Source organism: Urocampus carinirostris, chromosome 15, assembly GCF_059441175.1.
Source record: "Urocampus carinirostris isolate Australia breed hairy pipefish chromosome 15, RoL_Ucar_1.0, whole genome shotgun sequence".
NCBI classification, from domain to species: Eukaryota; Metazoa; Chordata; class Actinopteri; order Syngnathiformes; family Syngnathidae; genus Urocampus; species Urocampus carinirostris.
In genome coordinates this window covers 28,267,659-28,293,777 of record NC_142363.1, presented here as the reverse complement: position 1 = coordinate 28,293,777, position 26,119 = coordinate 28,267,659, and the positions used below count along the sequence as shown (strand labels likewise).

Sequence of the window (26,119 nt, the reverse complement as noted above, 5' to 3'; positions counted from 1 at the left end):
CATTTTGAGCAAATATTTTTTGAATAGTCACTCACAAAAAGACTTTGTGATTGAGGTTCTTCCCTACTACGGAGGAACAGTAATCTGCCGCCTTTGCATTTTGTGGTAGAAACAAACTCATGTGACATCATCTCGTCGAAGAAACGGCTTTCTTTATTTGCTCAATTCCACGAAGTTCACTCCAAAGTTCAAAACATTCCAACACAAATCCAACTACTGCGACTGAGCGCCTTTGCTCACATGAGTGGTTATCAAACCGCAATCTGTTAAGGTTTGAGTGATGACAGGCCCCGAAAAAAATCTTTAGGAAAAGTCCTTTTTCGTAAATCCTCTTTCCGGGTTGCCCAAACTCGGCGCCGAGGTGAAATGAGTCCAGAGGAGCCCGGCTCGGCACGTCCCGGCATTGTGGTGGCTGGGCTTAGGACGGATTTAAACACTACTACTTAACAGCTCTTAACCTTGGTGACCCCCTCTGGAACTAATACAAATCCTGTTGTGCTAGAGAATTACATTAAGCCCCTGATTTGAAACCCGGTCCTGAGAAGCACATAGATCTCAACGAGTTCCTAAAAATGATATTCTTCACCCGTCGGACAGTTTAGCGGTTAGGTTGCGGATTTAAGTTAGTTTTGGATGCCGTTGGCTGTCCTGGTTCTTTAGGTACTTCCGTTTTCTGAGAAATAAAGCTCTCAGGTTTTATGCATAGTGTCTTCTATATATTTAACAAAAAGACAAAGTACTCAAGCTCTGTTTTTGTTTTTTCCCCCAAAACAATTAACTATATTGCAAACATGAACAACGTATGTCTACAATTTCCGAGCTTTTATTTTTTTATATTGTCTGTTATTTACATTTATAATTCTTCTGGTTCTTCATGTTGTTCCTCTTGTTCTTGTTCTCTTTGTTATTTGTGTTCCTTTTCTTTCTTTTCTTGTTTTATTTTCTCTTTATGTTCTTATTGTTAGCCCTTCTTGTTCTTTGTATTCGTTGTGGTGTTGTTTTCCTCCTCATGTTCTTTTTCTCTATCCTTGTTATTTTTGTCATTAATGCTCTTGCTCTTTTTCAACTCCATGAACTTGTTCTTGTCTTTTCTTCTGTACATGTTCTTTCTGTACTGAATTAAAATTGGATTGTCAAATAATGGAGTACAGACACATCGTTATATTTCAAGAAGTTCTAAATGATTAATTCCATCTACAATTGTTTTCCATGAATATCTCTTTCTTAATATTTTTTCCTCTTGATGTTCCTCTTTTTGTTATTTTCCTTGGTCTTTTTTCCCTCATTTTCTTGTTCTCCATCTTGTTCTTCAATTAAATTCAAATGTAAATTTTTGCAGCACAGACCCTATCATCAGGTTTCAAGAGTTTTCTAAATGATTAATTTCCTCTAAGTAGAAACAAATCGTAATCACTGTGCAATTGTCATACATGATTGTCTCACTTTCTTGCTCTTTTTCAGCTTCATGTTCTCATCGTTCTTCTTTTTCTCTTTTTTCTTAGAGTTCGTTTCTTTTTCACCTTTTCATTTCATTTTCTTGTAATTCTTCTTCATCAAAATTCATTTGAGGGCATATTTTAAGAGCTTTTAAAAGGATTAAGTCCATCCAAGTTAGAAACTGATAAATCGTAATTGGTCCGCAATGTCTCTCTTGTTAATGTTCCTCTTCATGTTCTTCTTGGTAATGTTTTTCTTCTTCTTGTGCTTTTCCCTTTTCATTTCTTCTTGTACTTTTTCTTGTTATTCATTAACATCAAATTGTCATTTTCTTTGGAGTGCAGGCACAACCGGCATATTCAAAATGGTTAATTTCCTCCAAGTGAGAAACAAATAAATCCTAATCACTCTGCAATTGTCTTCCATGAATGTCTTGCTGATTTGTCTGGTCTGCAAAGGAAGAAGGCCGTCATCCTTGATGCCAATCAGGTTTCAAGGGGGCGTGCTGGATCGGCTTCCATTTGCTGGCACAGCAGGAGACGTCGGGACAATACATGTAATTGCAAGACAAAATAAACCGATAACTTGAGGCACGGTTAAGAAATCAGTCAGACGGGAGCAGTCTCATGCATTCCATGACTTAAAAAAATAAAAAAATCAGAAACATTTGGGCTAAATTCAAGTGAGTCATGACGCTGTCTAGTGTACTTCCACTAAAAGTCCCGTGCTTCTAGGAAAAACTTCTCCACCTACTGTGGTTGGCTCCTGCAAATCGCTGTCCCCTTCAGGATAAAACCTCTCTGTTGCCGGGCAATTTAAATCTCACGGGGGAGGAAAAAAAGTGATTGGTCATCCATTGTCCTTTCATGTTTAATTTGCTGTGAGCCATTCAGGAGCGCAGCAATGCGACCTTCAGCGTGAAAGACGGATGTCCACAAAAAGCTAAAGACAACAAATGCCTCCTTAAACTCTCCTATCAAGTAGGTCAGCTGTTGCAAATGAATTCGCTTACCTCTTTATTTCCTCTTCCTCGATGTTTGAACCGCTCTGTGGTTGGTCAAACCAAAGGCAATTGGGCCGAAGGGTTGGTGGGAGTGATGTGAATCTGTTTTTGGTTAAACAGTGATTTCCATAAGAACCCAATACAGTAGGTTATAGAACAGTTTGAGGAAACCTCAGGGATTACTTAACGCAAAACATATGGGGCCGCTTAGTGGTACGAGTGGGATTCATTAAATGCCGTCGAACCAGACATAACTCCGAGGATCGTCTCTTTGAAGCCTCAGTTTACTTAAACGTTTCCAAATAGTCATTAAAACTGGAGAAAGTGAGCAAACAATTAAGGATGCCCGCTCCCATGCTGAGCACGTCCAAAGCTTCTGCATACGTCCCGCTTCTCATGACATGCCTTCCATTCTGTTCGGGGGCCACCTCTCCCCCGGGCATGTAGGCTTTTAGCTATTTAGGTGTCAGGACAATTACTACGCAAGAGCTGCCATGTCTCTGATGAACTCAACAATTTTCTTTGCCTCTGATGTGTTACTCCAGGAGCACGGGAATCGTCCTCGTATTCCCGTGGTGAACTGTGAGGAGAGCCCACCAGTTTTATCAGTTTGTGCCTCAGTTCTAGTCTTGGACCCCTTTTGTGAATATTGGTATGATTGTGCATTTGGGTTTTTAGTTAAGATCCTGCCTCCAATTGTTTTGTTTTTTCTGGGGTTTTTATTAGCCAAAAGGAATCTTGGTGCTCTGCGACATTTTGTTAAGAATTAGTTAACGGAGTTTGCGTTCGTTGGCATTGATTTTTGTTCTTGACAACAATTCCCTTACCTGCACTGTGCTGGACAAAAATGTAACTATATTGTGTTTGAGACCAAAAATGGCCCTTTGAAGGTTTGTTGGTGTTTGACTAATAGAGATAACACCAAGGACACAAGCAAATCATTTTTTGATAAAGGGAGACCAGTATCAAAACGTTTTTTGCAGACATGTGAACGTACAGTAAATATATATATATACATATATATTTTAAACAGACCTCATGCTAAATAGTCGAGTGTATTTGTATAAGGCTGCATAGGTCACCATTACAACATCCCTGATCTGAAACCTACATGAGGGCAATAAAAAACTCAAAAGCCTAAAGACAAAAAGTAGAAGCTAATCTACTTGTATGGTTTATTTTTTCTGAAATGATTGAAAAGAAAATCAATAAGAAAAATCTAAAGCTTAAGCAGAATGGAAAACTAAATTAAAGTCCCAGACATAAACTTGCTTTAAAGGTACAACACAAGTTTGATTGTCTTTCATGGTAAATCTGTTATATAGCTTTAAATATGATTTATTCCATCATCTAATTATTTAAACAGTAAGGATTTAACTTTTGCGAGAAGTTATTTTTAATCAGTGGCAACATAGACTTCAACTGACTAATTCAAACAAAAAATCTGTCGATGTTGACTCCTGGAAATTGTGAGAACGACTCCCATTTGTCAGAATCTAACCAGAATAATGGTGCCAAAGGGCAAATGAAGGCTTTCAACACCTCAACAAATATTCTCCGCAAGTGTTTTTTCCATGACAGAGAAGGTTTTCTTCATAAATTATTAATACACCTTACAAGATTTGCTTAACTTAATTAAAACTGAAAATGCAAAGAAAACCATATGGCTATACTATTACCAGGTAAAACTTTCCTTCCTCGAGGAAAATATGTTTTAGCCTATTAGGACAATGTTGGACCTTGTTTAAGAAAAAGAATATAGCACAATATCCACACGTGGACTGAAACCTCCTGCAGACCGTGTTTGAGAAGCTCTCGATTCTCTGCTCGGTCTAGAATCATGAAAGAAAACAGCTCAACAATACCAAATCCTCAGCAGGGTTTCTGTCTGCAGATCCTCCTGGGAAGCTCACTCATCTAGTCCGGCTCCTCCTCCTTCCCGTCTCGAAGACGGATGAAGCGGCGTGGGCATCGGATTAGAATGTCTCCTGGCAACCTCCTTGGTGAGGCCTTGAAGCAACTCTAGCTCAAATTTGATTACATTTTGCCGCATTATAGTTGTGTTATCTGGAGCTGGAGTGCTTGCAGGATAGCAGAAACTAAATACTGCGTATACAGTAGACATCCAGGATATGACAATAATCCTTTTTGAACTGGGGATCGTAACGTGAAATTGCTGTGTGGTGAGTGATAGGAATCTATGCTGGAACCCCAGATAAAAGCAATAAAATTGTATATACACATTAAACATTGGTAAAATATGTACATAGTAATAATTATAATGCAATATAGGCACACATTTACATATAAATAAAAATATAAGTGAAAAATGGAGTTAGATTTTTATTTTGTGTGACGTGACTTGGGCTGGTATAGCGAGTTAGTGGGTGGATGCAAGTACAGCAGGAGATGGAAAATTAAAATCAAAACTGATTTTAAAACTTCAACTCACTAAGATTGTCCATATGCATTGCTTTAATCGCCTCCTTATTTTTCACAATAGTCAAGGTCATCAATTGATTAAAGCCATGCAAATTGCTGAGGGAAGTGATTCATTCGTACGCCCTCCCCATATTTCTTGATAATGGTGAGCTTCGTTTCCATTGTTATCATGTGTTGGCTTTGCTGAGAGTCATGGCACCTGTTGGTCATAAATACAGTGCAAATACAGTATTTTATCGCATCGAACAGAAAGATCTTTAACACACACAATATTCTGAACTGGGCTTGAAGAGAAAAACGGAACATCAGCATATATCATATCCGCATCTTTAAGGTTTAGAAACCAATAGCAGACACAACACCTCTGACACAACCAATCATAGAAAAGCATCTTTGAGACGTAACTCGTCATATGCACAAATACCACAAACTTCACGTTCCCTAAATTTTTTGGCCAGACGAAAGTATTTTTTCTCTTTATTGTCATTGTTGACAACGTAGTAAACATTGCAACAAGATAGGACATGGTACTTCAGGGCTAGCGCGTAATAAAAACTTAAAAGGGAAATAGGATAAAGGAATGTCAAGATAAGTAGGGGAAAAAGTAGTGTTTTGAGACTGGCCTAATTTGTAATAATAGTGCAATAACATCTAGCAGTAACTAACATTTCAAAAGATACCGATAAATAAGATATAAGTACACACCTTTTAATGCACCTGGCAAGATAAATATTTTTCAGTTTTTCAGGCTTGTTTAGGGTGGTGATGGCAATTGGAAAGAAACTGTCTGAGGGTTGCTGTTGTAAGCTTGGGAAAATGCTGTAACGAGGGGCTGAAAATGCATCTTATTCCATATTGTACCGTGAAATCATTGTCGGGTAGGGACGCCGTAAACCAAAGGTCGGATCTATTCACGGTGGCTTCAGGTGATAGAGTATCTTCTGACCTGTCAGTTTTGTTAATAACAAAGTTTGCTGTTATTTGAGCAAGTGCAAACTCCCGCCGGGCGAGACGGCCCCTGCAAACAATACTGCAATGCGGATCGTCTCGTTTAAACGTGCAAACACAACCACATCTGCGTCGCTAACGCCAACAACGCCTTCATTTTCTTTTCGACTTTTTGCCGATGCGGTCTTTACCCCGATACGGCAGCCCGGCAAGACTGTTCCTCCCCGCTGAGAAATAACTCGTTTCTGATGCGGTGCTTTTTTATTTTTTTTTAATGACTGAAATACACCCTTCTCCTTTCCTGTCTGCTGCCTTCCAAAATAAGTGTGGCTCATCCCGAGGCAGTGAGTGTGAGCGCGTGTCCTCGGTTGAACTTCGGCTGGAGATGAAACGGCGAATGCGCAGCTGCCTCCCTTCTGTATCCTTCTGCTTGGCATTAACCCCCCAAAAACCGAATCGCCTGCTTGCTCACAGAACGACAACAAGTTAGGACCGGTGACATCCACGGGTCGCATACGAAAACACACGAGAATGAAGGTTCACATGCAAAGAAAAACAAAATTCCTTGCTAATGAAAGCCGATGATAGCAACTTACCCCAAAAAAGAAAAGGCTTTAGCTCGGCGAGTATCAGGAGCAAGAAAAGCCAAAATACTGCATTGCGTCACAGCGATAAATCCCATCGATGCCGCAAGGACATGGCTAGGGTTGGGAGGGTTACTTTGAAAATGTAATCCGATACAGTGAATAGTTAACTGTTGAAAAATGTAATCGGTAACGTAACCCGGATGCCATAAAATTGCAGTAATGTAACTTGATTACTTTCGGATTATTCCAATAACAAACATGCTAGAAAAATACTACATAAACAGAATATAATTGGTAAATGGAGTGCATTTGTATAGTGCTTGTTGGAATTATCAAAATTTACTGTTTACCAAATTGTTCAAATTCGTTATCTGACTCCATTAACTAAACACAAGTTACATTCACCCAACAATTTATGCTCGCTCGTTTCTTGAGGAAAAAGATGAACAGGAAAGCCGACATTCTCACATGGGGGCATATTTATTTTTCCTAAAAATTTAACTAAGTGTACTCCATCGAAAACGGCCGAATTAGCGACGTTGGAGTCTCTGGGAAGCCTTCTTCCGAAGTCCTTTTGTTTTCCCCTCTTGGCCAATGTCTCCTCGCAAGATGGCGTCTCTGCTCCTCCCATGGGCATGCCAAGGAAGCCCCCGCTGGGCTTCACCATTTCGTCGAGTGTTGCGATGTCTGGGATATTCAAAACAACACCGAGCGTTTCTACGTCATCAAGGCCTTTCTGCGTCTGGATGTGCTGATTATCTTATGAGCCTTACGTCCCGTTCCCGCCATTCCTGTTAACATTTTCTACCAGGGTGCCCTGACCTTGCACCACAGCCCAGCCAGTAAATATATTTTGCATTAATTGTAATTTGTGTTCAATCGTATAAAATCCTTCATGCTTTACCGGTTACTGAGGACCTCCAAAGCGCTTTACAATACACTACACATTTTACCCATTTACACACACACACTCACACATCGATAGGGGAGTCAGCCATCCAAGGCACCTACCTGCATATCGGGGGCAGTAGGGTTTCAGTGTCATGCCAGGTCAAGTCATAATTATTTGTATAGTTCTTAATCACAAAATGTCTCAAAGGACTGCACACGTTACAATTACACCATGCCCTGATCTTAAACAAACATGCGGGCCAGGAAAAACTCAAATCCTCAGCACGGGGAAAATAAAAGTCTTGTTTAGTATAAATCAAATTACAGTGGTACATCTACTTACGAATTTAATTCGTTCTGGGAGTAGCTTTGTAACCTGAAAACTTTGTAAGTAGAGACGCATTTTGTATGCTAATGCACTAATCTGTTCCAATTCCCGCAAAAGTACACTGTATTTTTATTAAAATCAATGTTAAAATAGCATCGGAAAATGAAACAAATACATGTTAAAATTAGATTGCCACACATTAACTTAAAACAAGAGGCACATAATGTAAAAAAAATGGAGAATAAATGAAATAATAACAATTTTATTTTACCTTTTTGCCTCGCGTCGATTGAAAAACTGATCCAATGCCGTCTGCTCTGCCGGCTTTTGACAATCCGTTGGAAATGCGCGAGGCAGACGTAGCGATAGCCCGATTTGTCAACACTTTTTCCCGGTGATTCCTTTCCACAAATGACGAGACGTCATGGAATTTGGCTAAAATTTGGGCTGATTGAATGGTGACTGCGTCTGGTCTGCAAAGGAATCTGTGAACTGTAAAGTGACACGAAGAGCATGCTGGGAGCACGCATGCGCACAGGTTGCTGGCCGAGTTGAAGCAGTACCCAGTTTGTTTCCGTTCAAAAAACTCTGGGAGCGGCTGATAAAAGCGCGTACTTTACTGTATTTCTGACCTTAAATGCAACAGTAGCGTGTAACTGCGCTGCTCTCACGAAACTGCAGCCTTGCGCCTATTCAACGAAATGAGTGTTACATTGAAGGAAAAATAAAATACAAACAAAAAGAAAAGTGCTTTTACCTGCATTATAGGGGTTGCCCTTCTATACAATCCACGCAGCAGATATTACATAGTTACATCAGTACACCATAGTAGACGAGATTGGTGGCCTTAGGGTTGGGCGCCTGCCCAGAGACGATGAGGTCACAGGTTTCGAGTCATAGACTTAGAACATTTTTCAGGGAAATCCGATGCTTTTGTGAGATAATTCACATTTCCAACTAAATTCGACTTGTATGCGATCCCGTTACCTTTAAACGTCTCCTGTTTGAACGCGATAAGTGTCCCGCTTGTGCAGAAGAGGACATGTGACGTCAAACGCAATGCGTCCATTGTATGTGGAATTACTCATGGATGCTAACGCCATAGCATATCTAGCAATTTGTTTTCGTCTTGGTTCTATCGTTTCATGAAATGGTGGCATTTTTCCATCCAGACCAGGACTTCGGTGGATTATGATGAAAAGAATGGATTTTTGATACTTGGGTTAACGTGTCTGCTGGCACTGATATTCGAGCTTTTGCAAAAGCCGGGATCATTTCAGAGGATCCGCATGGCAAGGAATTTGCGACTGAAAGTGAACCTTTTAATGGATATTTAACTGGTCAGAAACCGGACGATAATTTTGGTTGTTTTCTTTGATATGGAACCAGTAAAGAATGTGAGTACCAAACTCTGTTTTGCATGAGCTCTTTTTTTAAAATTTTGTTTTATCTGTGTGTTTTACTTTGTAATCAATACTTAAAAACACCACAATGAAACTCAGTTTTGCTTTTGTTGTGTTTATAAATACGCACCTTCGTATGCTTGTCTTTGTTGTTGTAACACAGCGGCAGCAAAGGGCACCCGGACCCTATCAAGCAGTGCGCCCTGTGTAGTGTTAAATACACAAATAGAACCAGTTAGAAGACTGCGCCTTTTAACACGGTGCATCCTTTGGTCATAAAAATGCAACGTTAATTTAATTGCGGCTTTTCTCCTGTAACTGTAACAGAATACAATTTTTGGGGGAATCGTAATTACGTAACGGTGTCACAATTATTCTGTTACTTCCCAACCCTGGACGTGGCTACCTCACATTGACACTACAGTCGTACTGACTTCAATCCAAAAAGGATGCCACCCGGGCTCATCCGCCGCATAAGCCAAGAGAAAAGTAAAAAATAATCGCTTTATCACAGGATGTTGACAGTTATTTCCTGATTTCTTTTTTTCTTGGGGAAAAAAAAGAAATCTGACTTTGAACCAGATTTTCCTCACAACGGACATCCTGGGGAACGGATATTGCGTTTTCACCATCTGTTAAATTTGACTTTAAGGATGTGACAGCAAAAGTAGGAAAAATATATAGAAGGGGGGAAACAAAGTGGCTTCTTGTGTTGAATTGTCTTAAAAAGTTATTTTATTGCTCTTGGAAGGTCATTTGGGAAATGCTATTTCCCCAAAAAGTTAAACCCATTGGCAGGAAAATGTTCTATATGAAGTGCTATTTTTCTGTTTTTATTAGATATGTTTGAACCTTTCTCAATTTTTCTAATTTAGGATATTTTAAAACGATTTTTTAAATAAAATTTAAAAGAAACAGTATATCTTTCTATTTACAGGTGTTTTCTAATTTTTACCTCAGTTAGAAAATATAACTACTCTTAATACAAATTTAAAAATGTTATAAATAACCCTTTTACTGAACAAAATTATTGTCGAAACCAGAATATTTGGTTTATTTCAGGTATTTTTCTAATTTCCTCAATACAAAAGTTGACCCATTGGAAGAAATACTTTCCATTCATGTGTTTTTCTTGACTACATATTTTTCAAATTGTTTTCGTATTTCTTATTTATTTTGTATATTATGAAACTTATTATAGTAAAATAATACAAGTTGCGCTTTAAATAAGGAAAATTATAATCTAAAATAACAATTTTGTTAATTTCCTATTTTTTCTGAATTTACCCAATAAAAAAGATGACCCAGTGGCAGAATTTTTTTCTAGTTGAAGTATTCTTTACTATATCTTAAAATATTTAACTTTTTCTTATTTTACTATATTCTAAGACTTTTGTTGTAAAATAATAAAAGTACCCCTTAGATGATGAAATGGGAAAGTTTAGCTAAGTTTCCGTATTTTGCTAATTTTACTCAATTAAAAAGTTGACTATTTGGCAGAAATTTTTCCCATTTAACGTATTTGTCTTTACTATATATAATCTTTTGTTTTGATTATTTTACTATATTTTAAAATTTCATTGTCAAAAAATACAAAAACGTTTAAATAAGGAAAATACCTGCAATGGAATTTTCATTTTAGGAATTATTTTTAATAAAAGAAATATTTGAAAGGAGCAGAATTATCATCTTTACTTACATATTTACTTATGTTATATGTTCCTCATTTAAATCAATAAAAAGGTAAAACGTGTAAAAACATATAGATACAATCAGCATTATTTTACATGGAATCCCTAAACGAACATTTTCAAAATATTCATTATAGATATTGTCACTGTCTAGTGAAAACACATACTTCTTTCCTTTTGGTCATTTATTTTTGTCATTTTATTTTTTGCACTATGGGATGTTTACCCCCCAAATAATGGAAACATGTGTTTTACACATCATAGCAACACATGTTTCTGGCTTGGACAAGAAACATTTTGGTTTCCAGACAAGAACGCTTTTTTTTTTTCCTTCTCCGATCTTCCATCATAGTATTTGTAATTTTGTGCCAAAGGTGCATTTTCTTCAGTGTGGAAACGTAAGGTTCAGCATTATTTTTTTTTGCTCAACCAATGTTTTTTGCAAACTTTGCAGTATCAACAAGATATGTGAGGTATTTTTGGGAGGCATGCAACAGATCTCTTTAATACAAATTAATCACTAATGTCAAGTTTGCTTTGTAAATTGTACTTACTTTTCTTCGGAAACATACATAAATAAAACAAATATAATGTTCAGAAATGATTAAAAAATACTTAAGGCATACTACTAGTATTATTGCTCATTATAGAAAGGAATAGAATAGTCTTTATTGTCATTGATATCAACATTGTGAAACATGGTATGCAAAGAGATTAGACATGGCATTCCAGAGTAAAAAATTACTTATTAAGAAGTGACTTAAGTCAAAGTTACAGTGCATGAAGGTAAAAATACATGGGTTCCCCTGACGTGTACTAAATGCGGTATTTTGAAGTCGAACGAAGTTGAGTAAAGTTAGTGGAGTATGTCGAGAACCGGCTTCTTCGGCTCGGCTCACTAAAAGGAACCGGCTCTTTTGGGTCCTAAACGGCTCGTCAGGTTGTTTTTGCTTCTTTAATCACAACATGACCAAAAATTAAGTAAATTTATGCACAAAATGACTTTAAGGAAGGGGAATAGAACAAAAAGGAAAAAAATACCAAAATGAAAAAGTAGTGAAAAGGTGAGAAAAAAAAGAAACAAAAGGAAGAGAAAAAAAAGAAGGAAAAATTTAGAAAAAAGCCAGAAAAAAAGAAAGAAATGTAGGAAAAAAGTAAAGAGAGAACAAAAAGATAAAAGTAACAGCTCGGAAAAAATAAACACAATGAGATTTTTTTTAAAGGAATTAAAAGAAAAAGTAGAAAAAAAACACCGAAAAAAGAATAAAAAGTTTGTGTCGCATTAAAACCATTTCCAACTATACCAAGTGAATCTTGTTGCCAACATTGCACTTCCACTCAAAAATGTGATTAAATACAGTTGTGTATCGTGCAACCGACTTAATAAGCCCCCAAAAATGTTAGTATTATGCGACAAAAGATACCAGGAAAAAAAAATGGAAATCTTGTGAAAGATTTGTTGTAAAAACAAATGACGTTTGTCAGTCAATTCATTCAAAAGTGGAAACAAATTTTGTGTTGCCGAAAACTCAGCAAAATGTAACTTTATATCAAGTTTTGGACATGTTTGATAATTAATTATCATGCCACACTTGGGATTATGGTGGCTCACTGTTGTTTCAAGTGTTGCTCACCGACTTTGTGTGAACGCTCAGACCCATGGAAAATCACAGGGAACATTGGTCATAAGTAGGAGAGCGTCTGTAATCAGTGTTGGGCACTAACCGAATCACTGTATAGTAAAAGTAACTAGTTACCATGGAAAGTACCTACTTCCGTTCCTTCAAAAATACGATTTATGTCAAAGACATTTCTGAGCAAATACGCGGCGGTGACGACTTTGACCAATATTTACTTGAAAAGATGGGAATACCGACTATTTTTTGAGAACCTTTTTCATTATTCGGCTCGGACTCACTTAAAACAGACGGCTTTATCAGGTCCCAAACGGCTCTTCAGGTTTTTCTACCGTTTTTCTTAACTCAAATGTTCGTAAGTAGGGGAGCGTCTGTATGTACATATATATGTACGTGTATATGTATGTATAAAGGGAAAAAACCCAAGATTGTTGCAAGATAAGCTTTTACAGTTTTGTGTTTTCGTTTAAGGGTGTGATGGCCCAGGGGAAAAAGCCATCTCTGAGCCTTTTTGTCCTTCTTTTTACCCCGCCAATATTTTTGTTTTCAGTTTCTTATTCCTCTTAATCTTGCCAGTAATTTCGTACAATGTCGCATTGCATCAGTACCGAGAAACGTTTGACTGAAAACTAAAGTATAACTTCCTTTTATCCTGGTGACTTTCAATTTGACTGGGCCGAATGGACTTTTGTTGCTGTTCTCCAAACCCAAAGTTGATGTTTGCAGTCACCGTTCCTTGTAACTCTTTTAAACCCTTTACATTTATCCTCCCAGACAGCGCAGTCACATCACTAGGTAGGCGCTAACTCCTTTTTAAAGAGAAAAATTATGTTTCACCTCCTCCACAATCCTGGAAATGCAAAATACCGAATTGAAAGTAGACTTGCGTGCACCGGTTATGTAAGCAGACTATCAGGATGCTGCGATTTGCACTAAAAGTTTCTGGCTGCTGTGTGGGAGGCTGGGGAGGTCGGCAACACCTTTTAGCAGACTGAAGCTCCAGCATGGAAGCATCATCCTTTATTTATTATTTTTTTTTCCTCTCAGACATGTTGAGAGATTTCCTTAGTTGTTGGTGGTCGAGGTTATCGATCGTCTGCCGAGCAAGTTGTCGACATGCGAAGACGAGACTTCTTGTTTGGTCTGTCTGTTAAATCCCCAAATAGATGCACATTTTCTCCCAATTCGAAAGTAAAAAAGAAATATTGACAGCCAAGTTTTTGATTTTTTTTGTCGCTCTACCCCCAATTAAAAACTGTTGCTAACCCACAACAGCAACCCTTACAGAAACAGAAACATCACAGTGAAGGGAGGGTTGATATTCTGTTGCCCTCCTCAAATCTTAAAAGGACATTTTGTTATATTTAATGTCTCCTAGTGGTACAAAAAAACCTTCATTCAATATAGACAAAAATAATAATTGGCAAACATACATGAACTAGCATACCAATGTTAACTTTTATGAATATTAATAGATTCCAGAAATTTGCTTATTTTACATAATGGAATTCATACCTAGTAGTCGTTGCCATGTTTGTCTGGCATCTTCCTGCGACGCTGTATTCATTTGGCACTATTTTTCTTTTTGCCTTAGACAATACAGTCCTATGTACTGTTCAAATATTACACAATGTACTTTTAAGGAATACAAATTCAATGATAGCACTCTTTACTCATTCACCACCTTTGAAAGCTGTAGCGAAATACTGTAACGCCTCTTTTATTGTATTTAATGGGAGCTAGAAACCCCCAATCCCCCCCCCCACACACACATACACACGATATGTGAAAATCTGCAAAGTAGCCCCCTGCCCCATTTTTAACATGCGTTTAGCCAGCTCCCACTTGCAGCATAGTGTATTGCAGCAGCACGAGTGCTGTTCATTGTAGTTGGAAATAGCAGAAGATAGACCTGCCACGTATGACACCAATTAGCTCTCTCAGCAATAGACAACTAGGGATAATGGATCTTGGCCTCACGGGTTCTGTACATTTTTGGTGGAAAGAACGGGAAAAACGGGCCACCATGCATGACACAAATTTGCTCCGCTCTTAGCAGTAGTTGCTAATGTATCGTGGCCAAAACGGTGAAGTTCATATGAGTTGGACCACAATAGCACCCTTTAGGGGGCCCCGCAAATGCGCTCTACTGGCCCATGCTTTCAGAAATAGTCAAGCGGAGATAATAGAAAGCTACCACAACGGTGTATTTCATTTTACGCAGGCCAGAACGGCATTACTCCCGCAAGAGTGCTTTCTGCTGGGCCTCGCTCGTAGAAATATGGGTTTGAGGACATGGATCGCGGCCGCATGAGTGCAGTTCATTTTAGGAGGATAAAAATGCAAAAGAAAGCAGCAAAAAATTAACAGAAAAAAAACCCACGCATGACACAGAATTTGCTCTCTCGGACCCCGATCTTAGCAATAGTTTATTGTGGATCATGGATCGCTGCCAAGCCAAAACAGCGCAGTTTATTTTAGGCGGGTCATAAAAGCACTTAAGCAGCCCCTACTAGGAAAAAAAATGCGCTCTACTGGCCCTTGCTTTCAGCAATTGTCGACCAGCGAGATAGATTTTAGCCACGGCCATTTATTTAATTTAAGATGGGACAAAATGACACGCCAACCGACACATGTGCTTTCTACCGGTCCCGCTCGCAGCATTGTACAAATCGGAGTAATGGATCGCGCCCGGACTAGTACAGTTCATTTTAGGCAGAAATATCGTCAGAAAACAGTCGGCAAGAGTTTTCAATGCAGGATTTGCGTTTTTGAGTTTATACCTTTGCACTATTCTGGTCTGTGACCAAATCAGGTGAATTAGATCATTTGATTTTGACATCAAAAAGTTATTCTGGTCAAATTAAATACTTAATAAATGTTTTTAATAAATTACCTTCATTGCAATACATTTAATCAAGTCGTGCTTATTTGTATAGCCTTTGATCTCAAGGAGTCTCAAAGGGCTGCACAGACCACAGACTATTGAAAAACTACAGACTATTATGACACTTTACAGTTTTAAGCAAGAGTAAATTCATATGAGTCATTTCAATGCAGTGGATATATTGGTCATTTAGTTTCAAGTGTGATTTAAACTGCTCCAACATTCACTACTATAAGGTAAAGGACCTCATAAAACTAGATTCCAAGTAGAAATAATTTTTTACCGTTTTGTAGCTATAACTTTCACTGTAGTTTATTGTAATCTTTATAGCCACGACTTCCACTCCCCTCACTATAGGGCCCCCTTCGCATGGGTTGACTTTGAAACCTTTCAGCCAACTCTAAATTTACGTTTTAACATGCTAGGTCGTAAAAGTAAAATCGGCATGTAATTTCTGATTTATATTTTCCTCAATAGATTATTCTTTCAACATATTGTTATGTAGGCGATTATGTCTGTTTATTGTAAAAACACATACTTGCCCGACGTATAAATCGTCCAGCAATGATACATGGCGGTGCAATAAATCACGGCGAGGTATGTGGCGATATTGTAGGCTGTTTTTGGCACGCAAAGTCAGGATTCAACCCGTACGCTTTCTGATGACTGATGTTGCCCAGTAGACCCTGCACGAAAGGAATTTTCTTATGGGGATAATTAAGCAAGGCAGGAACAGTCAGGAATGCAGTGGAGGACGATCAGCAGCTGCCAAAAGTATTCACGTGCTAACAGAGAACAACGCCGTCTTAACTTCAAATATTGAGGACGAGCCAGTGCTGAAAAGGTGCGCTGACGTGGAATGTGCCCAACCTTCTGATGGCTAACTTCAAATACCCCGCGCTGCTTCTTTGAAACTATATGCTTCCCGTTTCATTCTGTTTTTATCAAGTCTAACAGTGGCTAGCTAAAGAATTAACCCCCCACAAAACAAGAACTTTTGTTATATTGCAAGATTTCAGGCTTTAAATTTTTGAAATCATTTTATATTAACAATGAAAAAATGAAAGGTAGGTAGTGCAAAAATATTGCCCCCGTTCTCTCAGCTCAGCTTGATTACTTCTAAATGATCCAATGTTGACCTAAATGACTAAACATGACAAAAACATTCTACCTGTTTGCAGTGTCTGAAACTCGTGACAAAAAGTTAGCAGACACCATGGCAGACAACTCTGGAAAGTTACCTACCCAGCCAAAAAGTTGCCGTCCCCATTTTTCACAACTTGAAACACAATACGACTAATCGCAAAGAAAAAAACATTGTTACAAAGTATTAAGGATTCATAATCAGAATATATAACAGAACGACACTTTCAATTTAAGTTTATTATAAAGCTACTTGTAACATTCATTGCATGTATATGAAATTCCTGTTTTCCATCTGCCATCAGTAAGTACCTGTATTTATTCGTCTTCATTCATGCAATGTTTGCGTTGCGTTGTCTGCTACAAGCCATGTGAACTCCTCATTCCACCATGCTTTTAATGTACGTTTCCATTTTGTAGAGTCATCAATTTTGTTAGCTTCTTTTGAATCTTTCTTCTAGGGCTGAGGTTTTGGCTTGATTCCAGACCACTTATCCATTTTTCTTTTGTTCTCTGTGCGCCTACTTTGGAAAATGATTTGTAAATGCACGATCTTATAACTCTCGGGAAAGTCCGGAAGCAAAGTTATTCAATGGCGGCTTCTGATCGGCTGCCAAGTATGCAAATTGACGAAATTCTGAAATTCCCAAACCGAACGAAGATTTTGAAATCAGAATAAAGCAAACGTTTGATTTGAAAAAAAATGAAACAAAAAATAAAAACTAAAGATTTTTTTTCTAGAAAATGTTGTCGGGCAGACGTTATTTCAAAATTTGCCGTTTGTCATGAAGTCTCCCTGTTTAAATGCACCTGCTCTGTGATGGACTCATAAAGGAGACACTCACATCATAAAGAGCAAAGAATACACCAGGCAGGTCCGGGTTAAAGCTATGGAAAAGTTCAAAGCAGGAATGGGAGTTCACAACATGTACACATCTTCCGAAGCAATGTGCGGGCAATAATATCAAAAATAGAGAGAGAATAATAAATACCAAGACCAGGCGGTCCCTCGAAACTTTCAACCCAAACAAAGTGAAAACTAATCAGAAACAACCAAGAGGCCCCCATGATCGTGTTCGATGACCTGCAGGCATAGACAGCTGAGGTGTTAGTCGTACTCTGCATGTATCTACCCTCTATGTGGCAAGAAGAAAGCCCTCTCTGAAAGAATGCCAGAAAAAGGCCTTTTTGGCGTTTGTAAGAAGCCACATGGGAGAAAAAAATAAAATGTGGAACAAGGTGCTTTAACAGATGAGACCAAAATGAAACTTTTTGGGCTGAAAGCAAAGCGTTATTTTTGGTGTACGAGTAACACTGCACAGCACCTTGGAAACACCATCTCCTCTGTCAAACATCGTGGTGGCAGCATCATACTCCGGGGTAGTTTTCTTCAGTAAAGATTGGGAAGATTGTCAGAGTTGATGGAAAGATGAATGGAGCCAAATAAAGGGTGATTCTGGCAAAGATTATATTGGAGTCTGCAGAAGACCTGAAAATGGAGCGCTGGTTCACCTTCCAACACAACCCTAAACATTAATCAAAATCCATAACGTAACGGTTAAAAATTAACAATGTTAAAGTGTTAGAATTCCCAAGTCAAAGTCCAGACCTCAATCCGATAGAGCTTGTGGAAAGATCTGAAAAAAATGCTGTGCACAAACGATCACCATCTTATCTTAAGGAACTTGAGCTGTTTTGTAAGGAAGCATGGAACATATTTCCATTTCATGATGTGCAAAACTTATCGAGATACACCAAAAACAACTGATTGTGATAGCCAAAGGGTCAACAAAGTAAACTCAAAGAGGGCCAATATCTTTGCAACGCCTACTTTTCAATCTTTTTATTTGTTAGCACATTTAAAAATGTTGAATAAATGTGGTTTATTTTCACGATTGTGTCTCATATGTTGTGGATTCTTAGACAATATTTTGAGTTTTTTTCATCTAAAGTTTGAAGCCTGAAATATGGCAATATGTCAAAAGCTTGCAAAGTGATATTTCCATATTGCGGGGGATAGAAACCAATGGGTATTACCTCCCCAGGTAAAAACAGTAAGATAACAAAATGCTATATATTAGGTACTTCTTGTGTGTTATATCTGTGCATATGTCTAACATAAATAAATATACATAAAGGAAAAATGCAATTTTGTACACCTTTGGTCAGACATGACTTCAGGTGGTTGAGTGGAATAGTGGGTGGATGCATAATAATCCAGTTATGCAATTTATCAAGGGTAGCGATTAGTGTGCCCGCTTTGTAGTTCTTGATAATAGCAGGCTTTGTTTCCACTGTTTTGAGATGGGGAGGGGAGTATTGTGAGATTTTCTCTAAGTGAATAGGACGTTTGAGGTGATGCGTTTGAATTAACATCAGGGTATTTTTGCGCAGTCAGGAGTCCTGTATTTATTCTTCTGTAGCGCAAATTCAATTTGATTTTATCATTGCAATGTCCGTTGCAGCCTGGTCATCCTGGAAGGGGATTATGTGTGGTCCCTTCTCAAAGTTTCTTCATTTACCTCATGTTGAGGTTTTGGAGTTTTTCCTTGCCCTCATGTAGGTTTTAGATCAGGGCATGGTGTCATAATAGTCTGTGGTCTGTGCAGCCCCTTGAGACTCTTTGTGATTAAGGGCTATACAAACAAACATGTCTCGACTATTTTTATTCAAGGTACCAGAGACAAATGTCAGAAAATGGAAAAAACAAAGTCGTCCTGAAAAATATAAGTTACTCTTTGATGTATCTGATGATGAATCTGACTTTGAAGGACATGAAATAAATACACTGTAAATGTTGGTATTGTGTTCAAAGTTGTCAATAAATGTTTTGAATCATGGCAGCATGTATTCAACAACATTTCTCACTTTTTTAAAAGTAAAACAATATTTTATCCTGATTAAAAAGAAGAAAAAGAAATTAGGGATGCGCGTTAAACACAAATAAATATGCTATTTTCTTTAAACCCGTCTCACCTTTTTATGGCCTGGCCCATTTTCATGCTTGAATAGTGCAATGATAAGCAATACAATAACATTTAACAGGAATAAAACAATCCTGAATAAGTCCTAAATTGTTCTGAGCCGCTCTAATTGCACATTTTTTCTGGACTAAACCAACTTAAAATGCACCGTGTTTCCTTCACTGTGTACGATTTCATTCCAAATCAATAGAGCATTGAAGAATAGTTCTACCCTATTTGAATGAATGATGTCTTATAACCTTCACTAGAATACAAAAAGACCCTCATTGATAAAACTGGCGCATGTTTTCCGGTAGCATCGACGCGAAGCTTTTTGTCTGAGTCAGACATTTTGGCTTTCGCCTCACCCTCCCGTCCCGTCTTGCTTCTCGGATCTCTGCCCGAGCCTACTATTGTACTGTCGTCAACAAATAGAATACATTTAAATTTCAATGACACATTACATAAGTCATTTATAAACAATAAAGGTCCTAACACAGACCCTTGCGGGACTCCACAGTTAATGCTCATGAGATTTAAATTGCTATCACCTATTTGTACGTGCTGGGATCTATTTAGAGATAGGATTTTTTCGCATATGGCTAAAGCTTTTGAAGTAGTATGTTGTGAGTTATTGTGTCAAAAGATTTCCTTAAAGAATATAGCTTGTTATTTATTTTTTTGCGTTATAGCTTGAGATCTTAGCTGTGTTTGAGTGCACAGTGACCTCATGAAGACGGCACTGTTTTGAGAAGGGGATTCGTTTTGTAGGAAACAAACAAACCTGACATTGATCAAACTTTTTATGTCCCAAACAATGCGCGAATCGAATTTTGCGGTCAAGACGGCCGTTTTTATATTTTCGGAACCGCTTCTGGCTACAGTCGCAAAGAAATGAAATCTGTTCGACGTTAATGACTTAACGATGAACTGAAACGCGAAAACATGTCCAATTCTGAGAATCGGACATCAAAACAGTTGTCAGGGATGGATTGAATTAAAGTACAAAGAGGGTCAGTTAACAGATTTCTTAAGCGTGCTGTCTTTTTACGAAACTTGACTTTTTTATGATAGAAAACAATATGTCACAAATAAAAACAAATTAAAATGTCTTAACACTAATATTTTTTTGGTTCGACATAAAATATCTTTTGTAAAAATACACTGTAGTAATCGACGCTTCTCACTTGATGTTTACGACTCAGGTGCTTACAAAACAACTGCATTTTTGAGTTGTCCTAAATAAAATAAACCAGTTTTGGGGGCCATTTTATACAACGTGACCCATTTTACTTTGTAAATATCCCATCAAGGCAAAAAAGTAAAAGAAAGACCAAAATAAAGACAGTTTGTCATATTGTTTGAAATTTCTTTTTTGAAATTTCATATTTTAATTCATAACATCACAATTTCATAGAAAAATTATCTGTTTTTTGTTGGAAAAAATAATTAAAACCCATTTATGTTTTGATAATTTCCGAAATTACAAATAACTTTGTTGTATTATATATATTTGAAACCTCTTTCAATTACATTTTTATGTTCACAACCATTGCAAATTTGATTTTGATTTGCAAAACTACAACAGTTTTGTATTTATTTGATTTTTTACCCCCCTTAAATTATATTTTTTATTTCACAAATATATGTGGAAAAATATAGTTTGGGTAGAAAAACTAACTAAAACCGAATCATTTTATTATCATTTGTGAAATTCCAACAATTTTGTGGTATTATTTATTTGGAACTTATTTTAATTGCATTTCTTAATTCATAACCATCGCAATTTTTATTTTAATAATAGATAGATTTGATTATTTTGACATAGATATGGTATTACTTAAGGATATTATACATAGCATTGTGAAACCATTAACCTAAGTCTGTAATTTATCATTTCTAACAGGGAAATTGCCAAATAAAATGAAAATGGCAAAAGTGATGGAAACAAACATATCTTCACAAATTACAGACTGGTATCTCTGCTTTCTCAGTTCTCCAAAATATTAAAGAAACCATTTAGTAATAGACTAGAAAATTGTATAGATAAGCATAAATTAATTAATGATGGTCAATATAGTTTTAGGGCTAACAGATCAACAACAATGGCAGTGATTGACGTGGTAGAATAAATTACCAATAGCATAGAAAAGAAGAGATACGCAGCTGGGATATTTATTTATTTAAAAAAAGCATTTGATGCTATTAATCATAAGTTTCTATTTAAAAAGACTGGAATGGCCTTGGGATGGATTGAAAGCTACAACAGTATGTAAAATGAGAGACTTGACTCCTGGATACTTGGGTATTTGTTGTGGAGTACCACAGGGTTCCATCCTGGGTCCAGAAGCTTTTTAATTTATATATTAACGATATATTTAATGTTTCCAAACTATTAATATTAGTCAAATTTGCAGATGACACTAACATTTTCTATTCCAACGATAATATTAATCTAGTAACAAATATTAATAGTGAATTAATTACCCTAGAAACATGGTTGGATATAAATAAATCATCTTTGAATTTAAATAAAGCTAAAGTGATATTCTTCCGTAATCACAAGGCAAATTTAGTCCTGGCGGTGAAAATAGATGGTGTTGCCATAGATATTGTATGAGAAATTAAATTTTTAGGAACTACAATAGACAGTAAATTAAATTGGAAAACACACATCAGACACATACAAACGAAGGTATCTAAAAAGTATTTCAAATGTTAATAAAGCCAAATTATTTTTAAATTATAATGCGCTGTACTTATTATATTGTTCTTTAGTTTTGCCATTCTTAACATACTGTGCAGAAGTTTGGGGCAATAATTACAAAAGTTCACTCCATCCCCTTTCTGTACTCTAATGACGAACCATAAGAATTGGAGACTAGGCAGGATACCGTGATCATACCAATATCCCCTTTCTGCAGTCCAAAAGAGTAAAACTGTTTGATCTAGTGGAGTTTTCCACTTCCCAACTACTATTCAAAGTGAACAAAGATATACTGCCCGAGAACAAAGAAAAATTATTCACACGGAAAGAAGAAAGCTACAACTTGAGGGGATGTAGTAACTTTAAAATCCAACCGGTGAGAACTACCAGGAAAAGTATGTGTGTGTCTGTATGTGAAGTTACACTTTGGAACAAATTACAGGATGAGCTCAAAAAAATGTCCAAATCCAGATACACAAAAAACATTATTGGCAAAGCACAGAGAGGAAGAAAATAGTGTCTGAATGATACTGCAAAAGGAAGATTTAAGCAAATCAACATTGTAATTATTATATTAATATAATGGTAGTGAAAATTATAATTATAACTGTCATTAAGTTATTATTGCCATTATTGGTGACTGAATGATATTAGGTGATTACCGTAAATTACGGACTATAAGCCGCTACTTTTTTCCCTAACTTTCAACCCTGCGGCTTATTCAGTGATGCGGCCAATTTATGTAATTTTTCTAACGGCCGCTAGCGGCGCTCGAAGTGTTGCTACCATTAACTGCCCTGTCAAAGCTATATTATTATTATTAAAGCTTTGAAAACTCTCTCGGTGTACCGTCTTTCTTTGTAAATATGTGTAACCCATGTATAATATGTATTTGCAACTGTATATTTTTGTAATGTATTTATTTGTATTTTTTTTAGACACTTATTCTGATATGTTTTGCACGGATGAACGAAAAATGAGGGGCGGAACAAACGCGGGGTGCCGAGTTTAAGTGCGGACCGCTAAAGGTGAGGGAAAGACAAGGAAAGAAGAGGGGGTAAAAAGTTGGTTAAAGAAGGAGTTGCATGAGTAAATGTGTTAATCTGATATATTTTTCCCACCCTTACCTTTGGAAATATACACTTTTTTCCTTGGATTACTTTCAACGGGACCTGAACTCTGCAGGTCTGCATCAAACCTTAAGTACCGGTATCATTTTCCGTTCATTTTGCCGGCTGCGATTTTTGGACTGTGGACTTTAATGAAGGACATTTTGTTTCAATGGCGGGACTTGAAGTCGGGTTTGGGTTAATTTTGTGTTTGTGTTACATGTTTAAATGTGGGTGCATGCGGCTCGTATACAGGTGCGGCTTGTGTATGTACAAAATCGTTTTTCCTCTTAAAATGTGGTGGGTGCGGCTTATAATCAGGTGCGCTCCATTGTCCGGAATTTACAGTACTAGCGTTATCGAGTTAATAGCGGAGTAAAACTAAATTAATCCAGTAGTATAAAAACAGTGATTGAAGTGGGGATACTGATGATGATAAAGAGACTGTGTATCCACAGAGCCAATGTGTCGAGAGGTAACTGTGGGACACAGTTATCAATGAAGCCAAAGGGGAAGGATTTAATAAGCATATGCTTCTTCCTTCTCCCTTTCGATCATGTACAATAACATTGTTTGTTTTTTTGTTTTTGTTTTTTTGATTTTGTTTTTCATGTTTGAAATAACATTTTCATCAATTCATAATTTGCAGAATTACAATAAAATTATGTTATTTATTTTATTCTTTCCTCCCCTCAATTTCAGTTTTTTGATTCATAACCATCACAATTTTTTTCGGGAAAAAACTGACTAAAACCAAATTATTTTCTTCTAATTTGCGAAATGTCAACAATTTTGTTGTATTATGTATTTGAAACCTCTTTCAATTACATTTTTCTATTCATAACCATTGTAAAATTGCCACAATTTCTTATTGTTTATTTTTTTTTTTTACCCTCAATTACATTTTTTTACAATTTCATAGGGAAAAATATTATTTTTAAGGGTAAAAATAACTTATTTATTTTTTTGATAATTTGTGAAATTGTAACAATGCTGTGGTACTATTTATAAGAAACTCATAAAAATCACAATTTTTATTTTGATAATTTGTAAAATTAAAATAATAATAATAATAATAATAATAATTTCCTTGTATTGTCATTCTGTGTAACAATGTACACGGAACGAAATGTCGATTGCACCTGACCCGTTGTAGCGAGCCGATGCAGATATTGTTGTATTATTTATTTGAATTGTTTTTAAATGTGTATTCTTTAAAATATAACCATCACAATTTAATGTGGAAAAATATAGTTTTCGGGGAAAAAAAACAACTAAAACCGATTTTTTTCGTTAAAATGTGCAAGATTACAACAATTTTGTTGTATTACTAATTAGAAAGTTCTTTCAATTACATTTTTAAATTCATAACCATCACAATTTCATATGGAAAAAAATATTGTTTTGGGGGAAATAACTAAATCCCATTTATTTTTTGGTAATTTTGTTGCATTTATTCGAAACCTCTTTCAATTACATTTTTGATTCATAACCATCACAATTTGATGTGGGAAACTTAAATTTAATTCAATTCATATTTTGCGTTACCCATCTTCATTTTAATTGTGCAATTACAACAATATTATATAACGGCAACAATTGTGTATATTTCTATTTATATTTTTTCAACTTTAATTTTCTAAAATACATTTTTATTTCATAATTTTTACAATTTGAATTGGAAAAATATCGTTTTGCGAAATGAATAACAAAAACTTGATATCATTTTGTTTGTTTTGATAATTTGCTAGTTTTATTCATGCACAAAGCTCAACATTACATTGAACTTCCTCGACACATTTATTCCACCTGTCTCACTCTTACCTTAGCTGCTTGGGCGCCCCTGGTGGCTGTTAGGAAAAAATGCATGTATTAACGGCATTATTGCATAAGCCGCGGGGTTGAAACCTTGGAAAAGCTATAGTCCGAATTTTACGGCACTGTTTTCTGCAGAAGTGCAACAGCGGCCGACGTGCAGACGGAAAAGGAAACGGTGTGTGTATGCAGGCTCTTTTGTGTGCACGCTCACTTACCCTGTCTTGCCACCATCTGTCCCGAGGACTGGCATCAATGAGTGTACAGACGGGCTCACACTAATAAGCTCAAACAGGCCTCAGTGGGAAAAGTCACTTGAGGACAGCGGCAACAACGCCGCCACTTGGAGGGTTCAGCTCAGGCCAAAAACTTTCTGAGACGCTAACTTGTGGGAACGCTCCCCAAGGAACCCTTTGAGAGCGCCCAGAAACAAAAAATTGCATTTTCTTAAAGGTATTCCCCAATTATTAAACATGCAAAATGTGAGAAAATTTTACATTCAGGGTTTCATATGTGGGCTTGAAATACTAAAATGCTTTAATTTTAAAGCTGGGTTTTGAAAAGTGCTTGGATTTTTGGGTGAATAGTTGGAATTGTTGCCATGTTTCTCTAGAAGGCTACTTTAAAATGACACAGACACTGCTCTCTGGTGGCTTCACTTTAGAAACGCGGAGGTAGAGCGCTCGTCTTGGGATCAAAAGATCGCTGTTCGAATCCCGGCTCCTCCGTGTTACATGTCGAAGTGTCCTTGGGTAAGACACTGAACCCCTAATGCCCCCAATAAGCAGGTTAGCGCCTTACATGGCTGCTATTGGGAAATGTGAAGCACACTGTAAAGCGCTTTGGGAAGTCTTGACTTGAAAAGCGATATATAAATGCAGATCATTTCATTTCGAATGCATTTCTTTTTCACTCGTGATTAACGGCAGTTGTCATTAATTTGTACAGCATTGTCCTATCCCCCTAGGGGCCGTGCTAGATCTAAACAGGACACTATGAATTGTGTTGTAGTGCAAGAATAATGTATTTATATATATATATATATATATATATATATATATATATATATATTCCCAAATTTTCTTCAACATTTTTTTCCAGATTCATTCTGAAACAACAAAAGAGAAA

The 26,119-nt window shown here is 36.8% G+C and overlaps 2 long non-coding RNA genes across 3 annotated transcripts in view; one reads left to right on the top strand and one right to left on the bottom strand.

Moving 5' to 3' along the window:
• Positions 1-26,119, top strand: part of LOC148352047 (uncharacterized) — a 75,005-nt gene that overhangs the window by 14,855 nt on the left and 34,031 nt on the right. The window lies entirely within an intron of this gene.
• LOC148352049 (uncharacterized) lies at positions 478-4,731 on the bottom strand. The gene is made up of 3 exons (XR_015852950.1): positions 4,306-4,731; positions 2,450-2,542; positions 478-2,379 (listed from the first exon to the last, which is right to left on the bottom strand). It is a non-coding gene; the product is annotated as an uncharacterized LOC148352049 (long non-coding RNA).